Consider the following 16,552-nt stretch of genomic DNA (forward strand, 5'->3'; position numbering starts at 1 on the left):
CTGTTAGGGTGTGTTCACACGACAAACTAAAAACGGCTGTAAAATACGGAGCTGTTTTCAGGGGAAAACAGCCTCTGATTTTCAGCGTTTTTTTATGCGTCAAGCGTTTTTTACGGCCGTTTTTGGAGCTGTTTTTCTATTGAGACAATGAAAAACGGTTCCAAAAATGGCTCAAGAAGTGATATGCACTTCTTTTTTAATGGGGCGTGTTTTTTTACGCATTAAAAAAACGCCCCATGGGAACGAAATGCAGTTTCTCCCATCCGTTTCTCCCATTGAAATCAATGGGCAGATATTTGGAGGCATTCAGCTTCTGTTTTTCCAGCCATTTACACCCCGAAAAACGACTGAAAATAGGCCATGTGATCATACCCTTACAGTTAATGACTGTCTTTCAACCTACACTACCGTTCAAAAGTTTAGGGTCACTTAGAAATGTCCTTATTTTTGCAAGAAAAGCACAGTTTTTTTCAATGAAGATAACATTAAATTAATCAGAAATACACTCTATACATTGTTAATGTGCTAAATGACTATTCTAGCTGCAAACGTCTGGTTTTTAATGCAATATCTACATAGGTGTATAGAGGCCCATTTCCAGCAACCATCACTCCAGTGTTCTAATGGTACATTGTGTTTGCTAACTGTGTTAGAAGGCTAATGGATGATTAGAAAACACTTGAAACCCTTGTGCAATTATGTTAGCACCGCTGTAAACAGTTTTGCTGTTTAGAGGAGCTATAAGACTGACCTTCCTTTGAGCTAGTTAAGAATCTGGAGCATTACATTTGTGGGTTCGATTAAACTCTCAAAATGTCTAGAAAAAGAGAGCTTTCATGTGAAACTCTTGTTCTTAGAAATAAAGGCTATTCCATGCGAGAAATTGCCAAGAAACTGAAGATTTCCTACAACGGTGTGTACAACTCCCTTCAGAGGACAGCACACACAGGCTCTAACCAGAGTAGAAAGAGAAGTGGGAGGCCCCGCTGCACAACTGAGCAACAAGACAAGTACATTAGAGTCTCTAGTTTGAGAAATAGACGCCTCACAGGTCCTCAACTGGCAGCTTCATTAAATAGTACCCGCAAAACGCCAGTGTCAACGTCTACAGTGAAGAGGCGACTCCGGGATGCTGACCTTCAGGGCAGAGTGGCAAAGAAAAAGCCATATCTGAGACTGGTTAATAAAAGGAAAAGATTAATATGGGCAAAAGCACACAGACATTGGACAGAGGAAGATTGGAAAAAAGTGTTATGGACAGACGAATCGAAGTTTGAGGTGTTTGGATCACACAGAAGAACATTTGTGAGACGCAGAACAACTGAAAAGATGCTGGAAGAGTGCCTGACGCCATCTGTCAAGCATGGTGGAGGTAATGTGATGGTCTGGGGTTGCTTTGGTGCTGGTAAAGTGGGAGATTTGTACAAGGTAAAAGGGATTTTGAATAAGGAAGGATATCTGTAATGATGGGGGTAAGGAACCAGACAAGTGAGCCCTAATCTACCCGCCACTCAGTCCTTGCCTACTTGCAACGACCCGCCCTAGGCGACAGGATACAACTGGGCGACGGTCCCTACGCTCAATAAGTGCCCGACAGACAAACAGACAAGGGTACACAGAAGCAAGGGAAAAGGGGCAGTGGCCCACGGCAACACCGTGAGCAACAAGAGTGGTGAACGAGCCGAGTCAAACCAGGAGTGTACGAGGTACCAAACGCAGAGCAGGAGAGTAGTGAACAAGCCGAGTCAAACCAGGAGTGTACGAGGTACCAAAAGCAGAGCAGGAGAGTAGTTAGTAAGCCAGGGTCGATATGAAGCAGGGTCAAATGGTTAAAGAAGCTGCAGCAGGGCCAGGAAACAAAACAAGAATCACAAGCAAGGAGGAACAGGAAAGACAGGTATAAATAGACAGAGGGCGGGAGCTAGCTCCGTCTGGCCAGGCTGCGATAGGTTCTCCCACTCCTAAGCCTGCCATCCTGAGTGGTGGAAGATGGAGTCAGTCTCACAGACATAGAAGCAGGTGCAGACTGATTACCTATGGGCGTGGATACAGACGTTGTGCCTGGCAGATCCTTAACACTATCACTCCATTTTGCAACGCCATGCCATACCCTGTGGACAGCGCTTGATTGGAGCCAATTTCATCCTACAACAGGACAATGACCCAAAGCACACCTCCAAATTATGCAAGAACTATTTAGGGAAGAAGCAGGCAGCTGGTATTCTATCTGTAATGGAGTGGCCAGCGCAGTCACCAGATCTCAACCCCATAGAGCTGTTGTGGGAGCAGCTTGACCGTATGGTACGTAAGAAGTGCCCGTCAAGCCAATCCAACTTGTGGGAGGGGCTTCTGGAAGCATGGGGTGAAATTTCTCCCTATTACCTCAGCAAATTAACAGCTAGAATGCCAAAAGTCTGCAATGCTATAATTGCTGCAAATGGAGCATTCTTTGACGAAAGCAAAGTTTGAAGGAGAAAATTATTATTTCAAATAAAAATCATTATTTCTAACCTTGTCAATGTCTTGACTATATTTTCTAGTCATTTTGCAACTCATTTGATTAATATAAGTGTGAGTTTTCATGGAAAACACAAAATTGTCTGGGTGACCCCAAACTTTTGAACGGTAGTGTACATATGAAAGTTATGATCGTTATCACCTGTTTGGTATAATTGGTTTATCATACACTTGAATATAATCCTACAACATCCATGACTTTGTGCAAGTGCACCAAGAAGAATTGATGCTGTTTTGAAGGCAAAGGATGGTCACACCAAATATTGATTTGAATTAGGTTTCTCTTCTGTTCATTCACTTTGTATTTTGTTAAAGGGGTTTTCCCATCAGGGACATTTATGACATATCCACAGGATATGTCATAAATGTCAGATAGATGCGGGTCCCAACTCTGGGACTCGCACCTGTCTTTAGAACGGGGTCCACTAAACCCCGTTTTAGCTTTTTGTGCTTAAGCCGCCTCCTGGCACCGTATTGATTACATGGTCGGGAGTTAGGGAAACAGCGTAACTCGCTGAGCTACGCTATTTCCGTGACTCCCATAGAACTGAATAGTAGTTATGGAAACAGCGTAGCTTGCATACTACATTGCTTCCGTAGCTGCCATTCACTACTACGAGAGTTATGGAAACAGCGTAGCTCAGTGAGTTACACTGTTTCTCTAACCCCCGACCATGTCCCGACCATGTAATCAGGAAGTGGCCTGGAGTCAGCGTGAGCACAAAAAGCTAGAACAGTGTTTATTCTACAGATAGGTGCGGGTCCCAGAGGAGGGACCTGCATCTATCTGACATTTATGACATATCCTGTGGATATCCAAAAAATAAAATATTCGAAGCAGCACAAATCCCGATGTCAGGAGCGGTGACACGCTGTAATGTCAGACAAACCCAGTCTGACTAAATATAATACTCAGAAAAAGCATGGTTGAACAGCAGAACACGTCTCCCAAATTTCAATCAATATGTTCTTTTATTGGTCAAACATCCTGTGGATATGTCATAAATGTCGCTCATGGGAAAACCCCTTTAATTGATAAAAAAAAACTATTAACACTTCTATTTTTGGAAGCATTCTTACTTTGCAGCATTTTTACATAACTGCCTAAAACTTTTGCACAGTACTGTATCTATAAACAAATGTCTGATCTGTGATGTACTGATCTGGGTGAGGGTCTGATCGAAGGGGGAGGTCTGATTCTAGGATGGACTGGCATGCAGGCCCCGGTACGTCCTGGTTACACCGCTGGCCCAGGGCATAATTAGAAGTGGGACCCCACTTTAACAAGGACTAAATAGTGATGGCTAGTCGAGTTAGAACATCTCCAAAACTAAAGGCTTGTGGGGTGGTCCCATAATGAAGTAATTAGTAAAGAGGTGGATCCAGGATCGAAATCTAGGAGGGTGAAGTGAAAAAACTTAAATTTCTCATTATTTGTCCACGCCCCCTCACTACTCCTTTCAGTATATAAACCACACCATCAACACAAGAAGAAAAATAAAAGTGGAACATAGAAACACTTAATCATATGGTCAAGGACAAGCATCGATTTTTCAGTCAGGCACAATAGAGCGCTTCCACTATACAAGCACCAATATAACAAATAATGCCACCATACAGTGCCCACATACCATATAGTGGTCACATACCAGGTCTACACTGGCAGCCTGCAGAGTATTATCATGCTGAAGGCCATACAAGAGAATACAGTAGTGATCAGATGCAGTTACAGGCAGAATACATAACAATTAAAGACGACCTCTTAGCCCTCCTGACATGTCTGTTTAAGTAAGTACTAGTATTAGTATTAGCCATTAAAGTATTAGTATTATAAGTATTAGCCATGAAATAATTTTTCCAAAGCACGTTTAGTTAGAACACTGCATTATGCCGTTTGTCTCTTATGCTTTCTTGAATAAATTGACATCTGGGTGTTACCATAACCCTTGTCAAAGGGCTGTGTCCCTGCATACTCTGACACTGTCCAATCATAGCTTACAGTATCAGGATAAATTAGTAAGTTAGGTATCGGGTAAATTAGTAAGTAAGGCCTTGGCTACACAGGGACTTTTTGTAGCACTGATGATTGATTTTAAATAATGAGTGTACTGCAGCTGTAGCTCTATAGTTAAAATTTAATTAGTTGCATTACAAAAAATCTCCATGTAGGCAAGCATTAGTCATACATTTGTAAGAGGAATAACAGAACAGTCATGACACAGAATTCAACGTAAAGTTACTCCAGAATTGTTATCTCATGGGGAATACAAGGATTTACAATATGTCAAGAAATCTTTGGCCCTTCATTTCTACCACCATCCCCAGCCTCTAAAACAATACAAATAAATTCAGATCCCAGACCAGATCCCTAAATTAATTCTCACTATAGACCAGATCCCAAAACTAATTCAGACCCCGACCAGACCCCTATGTAAATTTAGACCCTGATAAATTAAATCGCACCCTAAACTAGAAAAAAAAAATATTCAGACCCAGGATCAGATGCTCCTTTATAGTTACTGCTCCTTGGGCCTTTTTTTGCTCCAGGCACTGTTCATTGCATGTCAAGCTTCAGGACATTGTGTGTGCTGCCGAGTAACAGAAGAGGCCCATGGAGTGAGGAGGGGTGAGTTATTGTAGCTGTGCTCACAGACATCCCAGGCACAATCTTGTTTTCGGGGGGCCCACTGAGGTATTTTCCAGCTCCTCCCCGGTGGATCAGTCCAATCATGCTCTGGAGTGATGAATCAGGTTTCACTTTCGGGCAGTCTGATGGACGAATCTGGGTTTGGTGGATGCTAGTGGAACACTACTGTAAAGGATCTGCCAGACACAGCTTCAGTGTCGACGCCCGTGGGTAATCAGTCTGCATCTGTTTCTAGGTCTGATAGAGTGACTCGATCTGCTACCACTCAAGCTGGTAGGCGGAGGAGTGGGAGAACCTATCACAGCCTGGCCAGACGGTTCTAGCTCCCGACTTTGGTCTATTTATACCTTCATTTGCTGCTTGTCCTTTGCCTGTGATTCTTGTGTTTCCTGGCTCTGCTGTTCCTGCTATTACCATTGACCTCTGCTTCATATTGACCCTGGCTTGACTGACTATTCTCCTGTTCTGCTTTTGCTACCGCGTACTCTCCTGGTTTGACTCGGTTCGTTCACTGCGCTGTTGCTCACGGTGTTTCCGTGGGCAACTGCCCCTCTTCCCTTGCTTCTGTGTTCCCTTGTCTTGTTTTGTTTGTCGTGCACATAGTGAGCGTAGGGACGGTCGCCCAGTTGTACGCCGTCGCCTAGGACGGACTGTGCAAGTAGGCAGGGACCGAGTGGCGGGTAGATTAGGGCTCATCTGTCCGTCTCCCTACCCTGACGTTACAACTACCTACCGGAAAGCATAGTGCGTAATGTAAACTTAGTGGAGGGGGTGGATAATATTATGGGGCTGTTTTTCAAGGTTTGAGCAATGCCCCCTAAATCCGGTCAATGGTGATGGTAATGTTACAGCGAACAAATACATTTTACACAATTGTGTGCTTCCAACTTTGTGGCAGCAGTTTAAAGAAGGCCCTTTCCTGTTCCAACTTGACTGTGCCACTGTGCTCAAAGTGAGCTCCATAAATAAATGGCTTGACGTGGAGGAATTTTAGTGGCCTGCACTCCAACCCCAATGAACACCTTTGAGATTAATTGGACCACTAATTGCAAGTCAAACCTTCTACTTCAGCATCAGTGCCTGACCATACAACTGCTTTTTTTACTGAATGGACACAAATTCCTGCAGACACACTCCAAAATCTTGTGGAAAGCCTTGCCAGAAGATTGAAGGCTGTTATTGCAAAAGGGGGCCCAACTTCATATTAATGCCCATTGTTTTGGGATGGAATGTCCAACAAGCTATTATACAGTAGTGGATTGATAGGATATTGGGCCCTGAGCTATACATAAGCTATGGGTCCCCACACCACACATTAAATGAATGTTGGACAAACCCGCTAATTCAGGCATGACCGACCATCTACCGTGTATGGGGTTGTCCCGACTCGTACTAGATGGCAGATGTCAAGAAAACAAACGGTGAAGCATGTTGGATTAAAACATGCATGACCCATTTGCAGAGGCATAGCTAAATTCTCCAGTACCCGGGGCAAAGATTTAATTTGGTGCACCCCTCCCCAACTTCTTTCCCGACATCTCTTACCCCCTCGCCATGTTTGCTTTCTCTAAAAATCAATGAGGTGTAATTTTTTTTAATTTTTTTTTAATGTAACTCGAGCACAAAACCACTTGTACATTTTACAAGTAATATAGTTATATAAGGTAGTTATCATAACAATAAATTAAAAGAAAATAAATTAATGATGTGAGTGCTTGACTAAAACAGATTGTATAACTGAGGCTAATGAGACTATATGGTGACATGGTGACATAATGAACAGCTTCTATGTTCTACAATAGAACTGCTAAAACTTGACTTTTCGTGCTTTTTTTGCCGCAAAAGTTTTTATAATGCCCTTATAACAAATTTTTGCAGCCACCTCATGCTCTATGGAAATAATGCTTACGTTTGTTAGTCTTTGTTGTCCCATGACACTACGAAGATGTGTTTTCAGAATCTTTAACTTGCTAAAGCTTCTTTCATTGAAAGTAACAGATACTAGTAAAGTGAGGAAAATTCTCAAAGCTGTGGTTATATTGGGGTAAGCGTCTTGTAGTCCATTCTTGTAAATGGAGCTCAGGAGACTTAGGGTATGTTCACACGTCTTAACAAACTACGTCTGAAATTACGGAGCGGTTTTCAGGCGAAAACAGGTCCTGAATTTCAGAAGTTTTGCAAGTACTTGCGTTTTTCGCGGTGTCCATTATGGACGTAATTGGAGCGGTTTTTCAATGGAGTCAATGAAAAACGGCTCCAAAAACGTCCAAAGAAGTGACATGCACTTCTTTGACGCGGGCATATTTTTACACGCCGTCTTTTGACAGAGACGCGTAAAATTACACCTTGTCTGAACAGAAAATCGTAAAAAACCCATTGCAAGCCATAGGCAGATGTTTGCAGACGTAATGGAGCCATCTATTCAGGCGTAATTCGATGTGTAAAATGCCCGAATTACGTCTGAAAATAGGACGTGTGAACCCAGCCTTACAGGTGTGGTAGTTTTCATATTTGTGGTGAAATCCAGAGTGTGGTGTTTAAAACTCCCCACTTCTAGAATTATTTAATCTTTGTCAAGAACTTTTTGGTATACCTGGGCTAGTTTGATGGCCTGTTCCTTGAGCTCTCCTGTTGGTAATGAGTGAAACTGAGGTCCAGAAAGAAAACCAAACATTGTATTAACCTTATTTATAGCTTCAAATCGGGTTCTCATTTCAGAAATAATTTTGTCAATTATTTCAAAAAGTGAAATCCTGAATTTGTCTTCCTGTGACAATAGAACACTCATCTTCACATTCTTCATCAAACATCCTGTTGATCTTACGTTTCCTTGTGTCTCTGAAATGTGGATCGATGCCACACCTTACAGCAATCTGCTTTGCTTCTTTTATGGCATCGGCTGCATTGCTTGTTCTAGTTGACTAACAGGTTTAAAGAGGCTCTGTCACCAGATTTTGCAGCCCCTATCTGCTATTGCAGCAGATAGGCGCTGCAATGTAGATTACAGTAACGTTTTTATTTTTAAAAAACGAGCTACATCGACTTACCTGCAAACGCTGATGCTGCTGCAGAATCATCTGTAGCCTCTGGTGCCGACACGATGCAGGACCTGTGAGTGACGTCACAGATCTGCACTGCCAGAAGCTGGGCGTTCTGAAGAGAAGTGGATGATACTTCTCAACAGAAAGCCCAGCTAGTAAAAGTAGTAAACATGCCCCGATGTACGCACATAATACACGCCCAGTTGTACTTTTACTTTTCAACACGCCCAGTTGTACTTTTGCAAGCCTCATTTGCATAAATACGAAAATGGTCATAACTTGGCCAAAAATGCTCGTTTTTTAAAAATAAAAACGTTACTGTAATCTACATTGCAGCGCCTATCTGCTGCAATAGCAGATAGGGGTTGCAAAATCTGGTGACAGAGCCTCTTTAAGAGGCCATGAATATGCTTTGCAGACATATCCATTGTGATGATTTAATTTTGAAGAAGTTTGTTGACACGATCAATGCGAGTTAGCACTTTGTACCAAAAGCAAGACATGACAACAAACTCAAACTTCTTGATATTGTTCATTAGAGAAGCAGCCTCAGCCTTCGTCTCCATGTTTGCTACAGGGCCGGTTTTTAAATCATTCAAAGCGTCAATGATTTTGTGAAGGTGCATATAAAAGGGTTTTACAGCTTCCAGCTTTACTGACCACCTAGTTTTCAAGGGAAAACAGCTCCTGATTTTCGGCCGTTTTTTGAGCAACTCACGTTTTTCGCGGCCGTTTTTGGAGCTGTTTTCAATAGAGATATGAGAAAACGGCTCCTTAAACGTCCCAAGAAGTGTCCTGCACTTCTTTTGACGAGACGTCATTTTACGCGCCGTATTTTGAAAGCGATGCGTAAAACGAAAAGCTTGTCTGCACAGAACATCGTAAGACCAATTGCAAGCAATGGGCAGATGTTTGTCGACGTATTAGAGCTGTCTTTTCAGGCGTAATTAGAAGAGGAAAACGCCTCCATTACGTCTGAAAACAGGTCGTGTGCACATATCCTTAGGGTATGTTCAAACGACAGTGCAAAATACGTCTGAAATTACAGAGCTGTTTTCAGGCGAAAACAGCTCCTGAATTTCAGAGGTAATTGCTCGTACTCGCATTTTTCGCGGCGTCCATTACGGACGTAATTGGAGCTGTTTTTCAATGGAGTCAATGAAAAATGGCTTTTGACAGCGACGCGTAAAATGACAGGTCGTCGGCACAGTACATCGGAAAACCCATTGAAAGTAATGGGCAGATGTTTGTCGGCGTAATGGAGCCGTTTTTTCAGATGTAATTCGGGGTGTAAAACGCCCGAATTACGTCTGAAACTTGGTCGTGTGAACATACCCTAAGGGTATGTGCGCACACACTAATTACGTCCGTAATTGACGGACGTATTTCGGCCACAAGTACCGGACCGAACACAGTGCAGGGAGCCGGGCTCCTAGCATCATACTTATGTACGACGCTAGGAGTCCCTGCCTCGCTGCAGGACAACTGTCCCGTACTGTAATCATGTTTTCAGTACGGGACAGTTGTCCTGCAGCGAGGCAGGGACTCCTAGCATCGTACATAAGTATGATGCTAGGAGCCGGGCTCCCTACACTGTGTTCGGTCCGGTACTTGCGGCCGAAATACGTCCGTCAATTACGGACGTAATTAGTGTGTGTGCACATACCCTAACAGTTACGTGTTTCTGTAAAACTTCCATCTGAAGGTGGAGGCAACAAAGAACAAGTACAGACAATGTAGTGTCCCAAAGTAATTCTCTTCCTCTTTTTGACACACTTGCAGCATTTACACCAACCAGATTTAGGGAGTGAGCTGAACAGGGAACAAAATATGCTAGATTATTTTCTTGAAGCAATCGTGCTTGAACCCCTTTATACTTCCACGCCATGTTGGCCCCATTGTTATATGATTGTCCTCTGCAATTTTTTATATCTAAGCCATCCTTTTCTATTTTCTATAAGATTATTTCAGTAAGGGCAAAGCCTGTCTTCTCACTCACAGTAAAGAAGTCTATGAAGCTTTCAACATTTTCAGGGCCACACTCTGTAACTTTGACATATCTAATGACTTCAGACATTTGCTCCAAATGGTTTATATCAGGTGTACAGTCAAACATCACAGAAAAATACTTAGCTTCTATGACATCATTAAGTATCTGTTCCCTCATTTTGCCTGCAGTTATGTCTAAAAATTAATTTTGAATATCAGGTGAGAAATAGCTTACTTGTCCTTTTCTATGGCGGTGCAAATGTTCACGCACAGGGACGTGATAGTGAGAAACAAGTTCAATTAGGTTTCTAAATTTTCCACTTTTAGGGTCTGATAAATCTAGATTTTCCCTCCAATGGTTTTCTTCTTTCTTTCTAATCTTGAAGTTCTTTGTCAATGTCACCCTGAGGCCTCATGCACACGAACGTATTTTTTTCCTTCCGTAAACACTGGAGTAATTACGGGTCCTTGGTCACACGTATTCGACCCGTATTGCACCATTATTTACGGACCCGTGACCGTAATTACGGGTCCGGTGTTACCAGTATTCCACCCGTATTTACAGGCACGTTTTCGCTGCAAAATTGCACTGCACTGATCGGCAGCCCCTTCTCTCTATCAGTGCAGGATAGAGGGAAGGGCAGCCCGTTCCACAGTGAAAGTAAAAGAAATTCATACTTACCCGGCCGTTGTCTTGGTGACGCATCCCTCTTTCGACATCCAGCCCGACCTCCCTGGATGACGCGGCAGTCCATGTGACCACTGCAGTCTGTGATTGGCTGGAGCGGTCACATGGGCTGAAACGTCATCCCAGGAGGCCGGACTGGAGGAAGAAGCAGGTAGTTCTGGGAAAGTATGAACGTCTTTTCTTTTTTTACACGTTGATCTATATTGTGATCAGTAGCACTGTCCAGGGTGCTGAAAGAGTTACTGCTGATCGTTTAACTCTTTCAGCACCCTGGACAGTGACTATCCCCTGACGTCGCCTAGCAACGCTCCCGTAATTACAGGTTCACACACGTAGTCAACCGTAATTACGTGAGCCCCATAGACTTCTATGGGCTTGCCCGTGCAGTAATTACGGCCTAAAACAGGACATGTTCTATATTTTTTAACGGCCCGGGCACCTTCCCATAAGCATACGGGGAGGTACACGTGCACAATAGAAGTCTATGGGCCCGTAATTAAGGGCCGTAATTACGGCCCGTGAATACGGGCGTTTTTACGTTCGTGTGCATGGGGCCTTACCTAATGAGGCATCAAGTGTTTTCCATGAGCATAAACACATCTTAAGCTAAGTTCACACTGAGTTTTTTGCAGTTTGGAAGTTTGAGGCAGATTTTCCTCTCCCTGTTTTTCCATTGAGCGCCACGGGCATAAAACGCCGCGAAATACGCTTTCTTTGCCTCCCATTGAAGTCAATGGGAGGTCAGAGGCATAAACGCCCGAAGATAGGGCATGTCCCTATGGGAGGCATTTTCGGGCCGTTTTTGACGAGTTTTGCGGCGCGGTTTTCCGCGTCAAAAAACTCGTCAAAAAACTCTGGGTGAACATAGCCTTATGGTGCAAAGAATTTTCGTTTTCAGGAATTCTTTCACTTAATTTTTTTCCACTGCGTAAACCCTTCCTTCTTTGCAAAAAGTGAGAGTTTTTCTGAATGTACATTTGTAAATATTCTGCAAGGTATGCAGTATAAGGCATTTTTTAAGTTGCTGTATTCTAGCCAGTACCGGCGTACCCTCTGCCCATTTAAGAGTTGTTTAAAAACTAATCCATTGTGAGTTTTCTTCCATCTCTGAAACTATTTCTAATGTCAGGTTCATGTACTGTTTTTAGACTCATGCTGGTAACAAAGCACCTTTGGCTATCGGAAAATGTGGCTGGCCATGTTCCTGGTTCATAAAAGTCAAAGTCTAAATTAGACTCACTGTGTGAAGAAGATGCTGAAAGGGTATTTACGTCCTGTTCAGGAAAATGTGTTGTACTGCTACAACATGGCGGGGCATCTAAATCCATAAAGCGATCTTCACTGGTCTTGTGTAGGGGCATCTGCAGTCTGAAGCATTTCACTTTCTGTCACAGTTTCGCGCTCTTGACTCTCATGCCCAGAGATTCTTTCTTTACTCACATTTTCTCCGCTTTCATCTAAAAAGCAAATAAAAAAACAACAGTTGTAAGCCAGGAGTCAAGTTAATTGATTGGTTATGTTAAACAAATGCTTGTATACACCTACCTTCCCTATTGTCTTTTTTTTATTCAGCCATGATGACATAAAAGCTAAAATATATTGAGCTTGTTTTCTCGATCCTTTGCTCTTTTTCGGAATTCTGCTCCTGATGGTTTTTTGGACATCACTCCGGTAGCAGCCCACTTGAAGAGTAACAAACACAATACCAATACATAACCAATACAATTGCATGTGGCAGTCGCTAGCCCCCCCTGTTGCTAGCGACACCACCTGGCAAGTAATGTAATGTGCCGGGTGCCACAGGGACCTTTTCTTAACTTGGGTATAACATTTGATCATCACGGCAGCTGCTTCAGGACAAACCAAAAGGCTGAGAACAATGAAAGTCAAGAGAGAGAGGATGTGGTGGATGATTTTTCAGTTGAAAGGTAGTAGAGTTACGTGATGGGGATTTTTTTTTCCTGTCGTGTAACTCTGCTACCTGTCAATTTAAATTAAAAAATCATCCGCTAGGGGGAAAAATGTTTCCCAATGGACAACAATGAATGCGTCAACTAGTAGTTAGACATGAGAGGGAAAAATAATTCCCCATTATGTAACTGTCAACTGAAATTTTTTTCCCCATGGCAGAGAACCACAAAGGAATACTTGGGAATTAGACAGGATGGGGAAACATTTTTCCCTGTGGTGGATGAATTTTCAGTTCACAGATAGCAGAGTTATATTAAGGGGAATTATTGTTCATTGACATCTAGTTTCTATTGCGGCGCATGGGGGAAAATAGAAAACTATAAAAAATAGGTGAGTGTACGTTTTTTTCATTTTTCATATTACTATATTTATTTTTTTGTAGGTTCCGCTAGACCGCTTGGACTACGTCGTAGATTTGATGGACTACTTTGATGATCTACGTTTTTTTTTTTTTTAAATGGTCAAAGAGGCTTGTGTGGGGAAGTTATTTCAATTTAAAAAAAATTCTTATGTGTTTTCTTTAAATACTTTATTAGCGGCTTAGTAATGGCTGCTTGACAATGTCTATTACTAAGGAGGGGCTTAGTGTTAGCCAGGAAAAAGGCTAGCACATTGATCTCAACGGTGACGGAAACGTTGCTAAAGGTTTCCTTTTGTCACAGTTGTGACAGGGTTCCGTTGTTTTGACGGAATCAATTTGTGCGCACACACCAGAAGAGGACATCAATGTAGAAGCGCAGGATTTTGTGTGCTGGGGGAAGACGAAGAGCTGTCAATCAAAAATAAGGAGGCGGTGTAAACTCGGAAAGACTTGAGGAATGAAGATATGACTCTTTTCAAACAAAGATACGACTCTTTTATGCTCATTAGCATATGGTGTGGGAACACTAAAAAACTGAATACTAAAGCTACAGAACCGACTAATAAGACAATTATAGGTTATATAGAAATGATTTTTCTCCAACTACCACCAGGTATTGCTGGTTTAATAGGTGAAATGCTAGTGACAGGTTCCCTTTAAGTAAAACATTGTGGACACTTGCAGCTTTACATCAGAAAAACTAAGTACAGCTTCCCATGTGTTATAAAAATTGCACAATAAAGCTGCAACATGGGAAGATAGAGGAAGATTCCAACTATGGGAGACGATGTACAAAATTAAATGATAGTTTCCTTTGTGAATCAAATAAAACCGGAATATTTCTTACAGACAGTTTGATAATAAAATTAGGTGTATTGATTTTCCATTTAACTCTTTAATTACAGGCCTGAAAAAGCGTTAACCCCTTCCCGCTCCTTGACGTACTATTACGTCATGGCAGCTGTATCGTTCGCGCTCCATGCCGTAATAGTACGTCTCGGGAGTAACGGCCGTTTCGGCCGTCCTCCCGACACATACAGGAGCTGTGACGCTGCTGTCTTGTTCAGCAGCTGTCACAGCTCCTGCAGCGGGGACCGATCGCTGTGTCCCCGCCGATTAACCCCTTAAAAGCCGCGTTCTATAGAGATCGCGGCTTTTTAGGGGTTAAGCTGCCATCGCCGGCCTGCTACGCGATAGCGGCCGGCGATGGTGACTATGGCAACCGGACACCAAACAATGGCGTCCGGCTATGCCATAGACGGAAGCCTAGTGGGTCCTGACAACGTCAGGACCCACTATGCTTGCTGTCAGTGAGTAGCTGACAGTTCTAATACACTGCACTACGCATGTAGTGCAGTGTATTAGAATAGCGATCAGGGCCTCCTGCCCTCATGTTCCCTAGTGGGACAAAGTAATAAAGTTAAAAAAAAGTTAAAAAAAGATGTGTAAAAATAAGAAAATAAAAGATTTAAAAGTATTAAAAGTAAAAATCCCACCTTTTCCCTTATCAGTCATTTATTATTAATAAAAATATATAAACAAACAAATAAACTATACATAATTGGTATCGCCGCGTCCGTAACGGCCTGAACTACAAAATTATTTCATTATTTATCCCGCACGGTGAACGCCGTAAAATAAAATAATAATAAACCGAACCACAATCACAATTCTTTGGTCACTTCACCTCCCAAAAAATGGAATAAAAAGAGATCAAAAAGTCGCATGTACCGAAAAATGGTACTGATCGAAACTACAGTTCGTTACGCAAAAAATAAGTCCTCGCACGGCTTTATTGATTGAAAAATAAAAACGTTCTGGCTCTTAGAATAAGGTAACACAAAAAGTGAATGATTGTTTACAAAACGTATTTTATTGTGCAAACGCCATAAGACATAAAAAAATACTATAAACATCTGGTATCGCCGTAATCGTATCGCCCCGCAGAATAAAGTGAATACGTCATTTATAGCGCACGGTGAACGCTGTAAAAAAAAACGAAAAAAAAAACAATTGTAGAATTGCTGTTTGTAAGTCACCACGCCAACTAAAAATAGAATAAAAACTGATCAAAAAGCCGCATGCACCCCAAGAAAACTACAATGGATTCCTCAAGGGGTCTAGTTTCCAAATTGGGGTCACTTTTGGGGGGTTCCCAATGTTTTGGCACCACAAGACCTCTTCAAACCGGACATGGTGCCTAATAAAAAAGAGGCCTCAAAATCCACAGGGTGCTCCTTTGCCTCGGAGGCCGGTGCTTCAGTCCATTACTGCACTAGGGCCACATGTGGGATATTTCTCTAAACTGCAGAATCTGGGCAATACGTATTAAGTTGCGTTTCACTGATAAATCCTTTTGTGTTATAAAAAAAATGGTATAAAGAGGATTTTCTGACAAAAAAAAAATGTCAATTTCACCTCTACTTTGCTCTAAATTTTTGTGAAACACCTAAAGGGTTCATAAACTTTCTACATGCTGTTGTGAATACTTTGAGGGGTCTAGTTTCTAAAATGGGGTATTTGATAGGGGTTTCTAATATATGGGCCCCTCAAAGCAACTTCAGAACTGAACTGTAACCTAAAAAAATAAATAAATGAGGCAATACTTCGCTTCTTACATTATACTGATAATGAGCCGTGCCCACCCCGAGATGACCCCAGTTTTGACCGTTTATATAAACGGAGACCCCTATTAGACCGTTCCAGTGCCCGGTTTTCCCAAGCATTCACCCCCAAGAAGTGTATTTCTATTGATGAGTCCCTGGTACATTTTAAAGGGAGGGTTCAATTCCGCGAGTACCTGCTTGGTAAGAGGGCAAGGTATGGCGTGAAGATGTATAAGCTGTGAGAGTGCATCAGGGTATACCTACAGGTTTAGGATATATGAAGGAAAGGCCACCCCCAAACCAGACTGCATCCTGGACTACAATAGGTACATGGGAGGGATGGACTTGTAAGATCAAGCCCTGAAGCCCTACAGCGCCATGCGGTGTGGTATAAGAAGCTGGCCGGGCACATCATACAGATGGCATTGTACAATGCGTACGTGCTACATCGATGTGCAGGCCAGACGGGAACTTTCCTGGAATTTCAAGAGGTGATTATCAAGAACCTAATCTTTAGGGAACAAGAAGGGGGGGCACCCAGTACTTCTGGAAGCGAGCCCACACGCATCGTACCAGGGCAACACTTTCCAGGAGAAGTTCCCCAAACTGGCAAGAAGGGAAAAAGTCAAAAGAGGTGCAAAGTCTGCTATAAGAGGGGGATAAGGGATGACACAATATATCAATGTGACACGTGTGCCGAATAACCAGAGCTCTGTATGAAAGTGTTTTAAA

This window comes from Rhinoderma darwinii, chromosome 6 (genome assembly GCF_050947455.1).
Source record: "Rhinoderma darwinii isolate aRhiDar2 chromosome 6, aRhiDar2.hap1, whole genome shotgun sequence".
Taxonomy (NCBI): domain Eukaryota; kingdom Metazoa; phylum Chordata; class Amphibia; order Anura; family Rhinodermatidae; genus Rhinoderma; species Rhinoderma darwinii.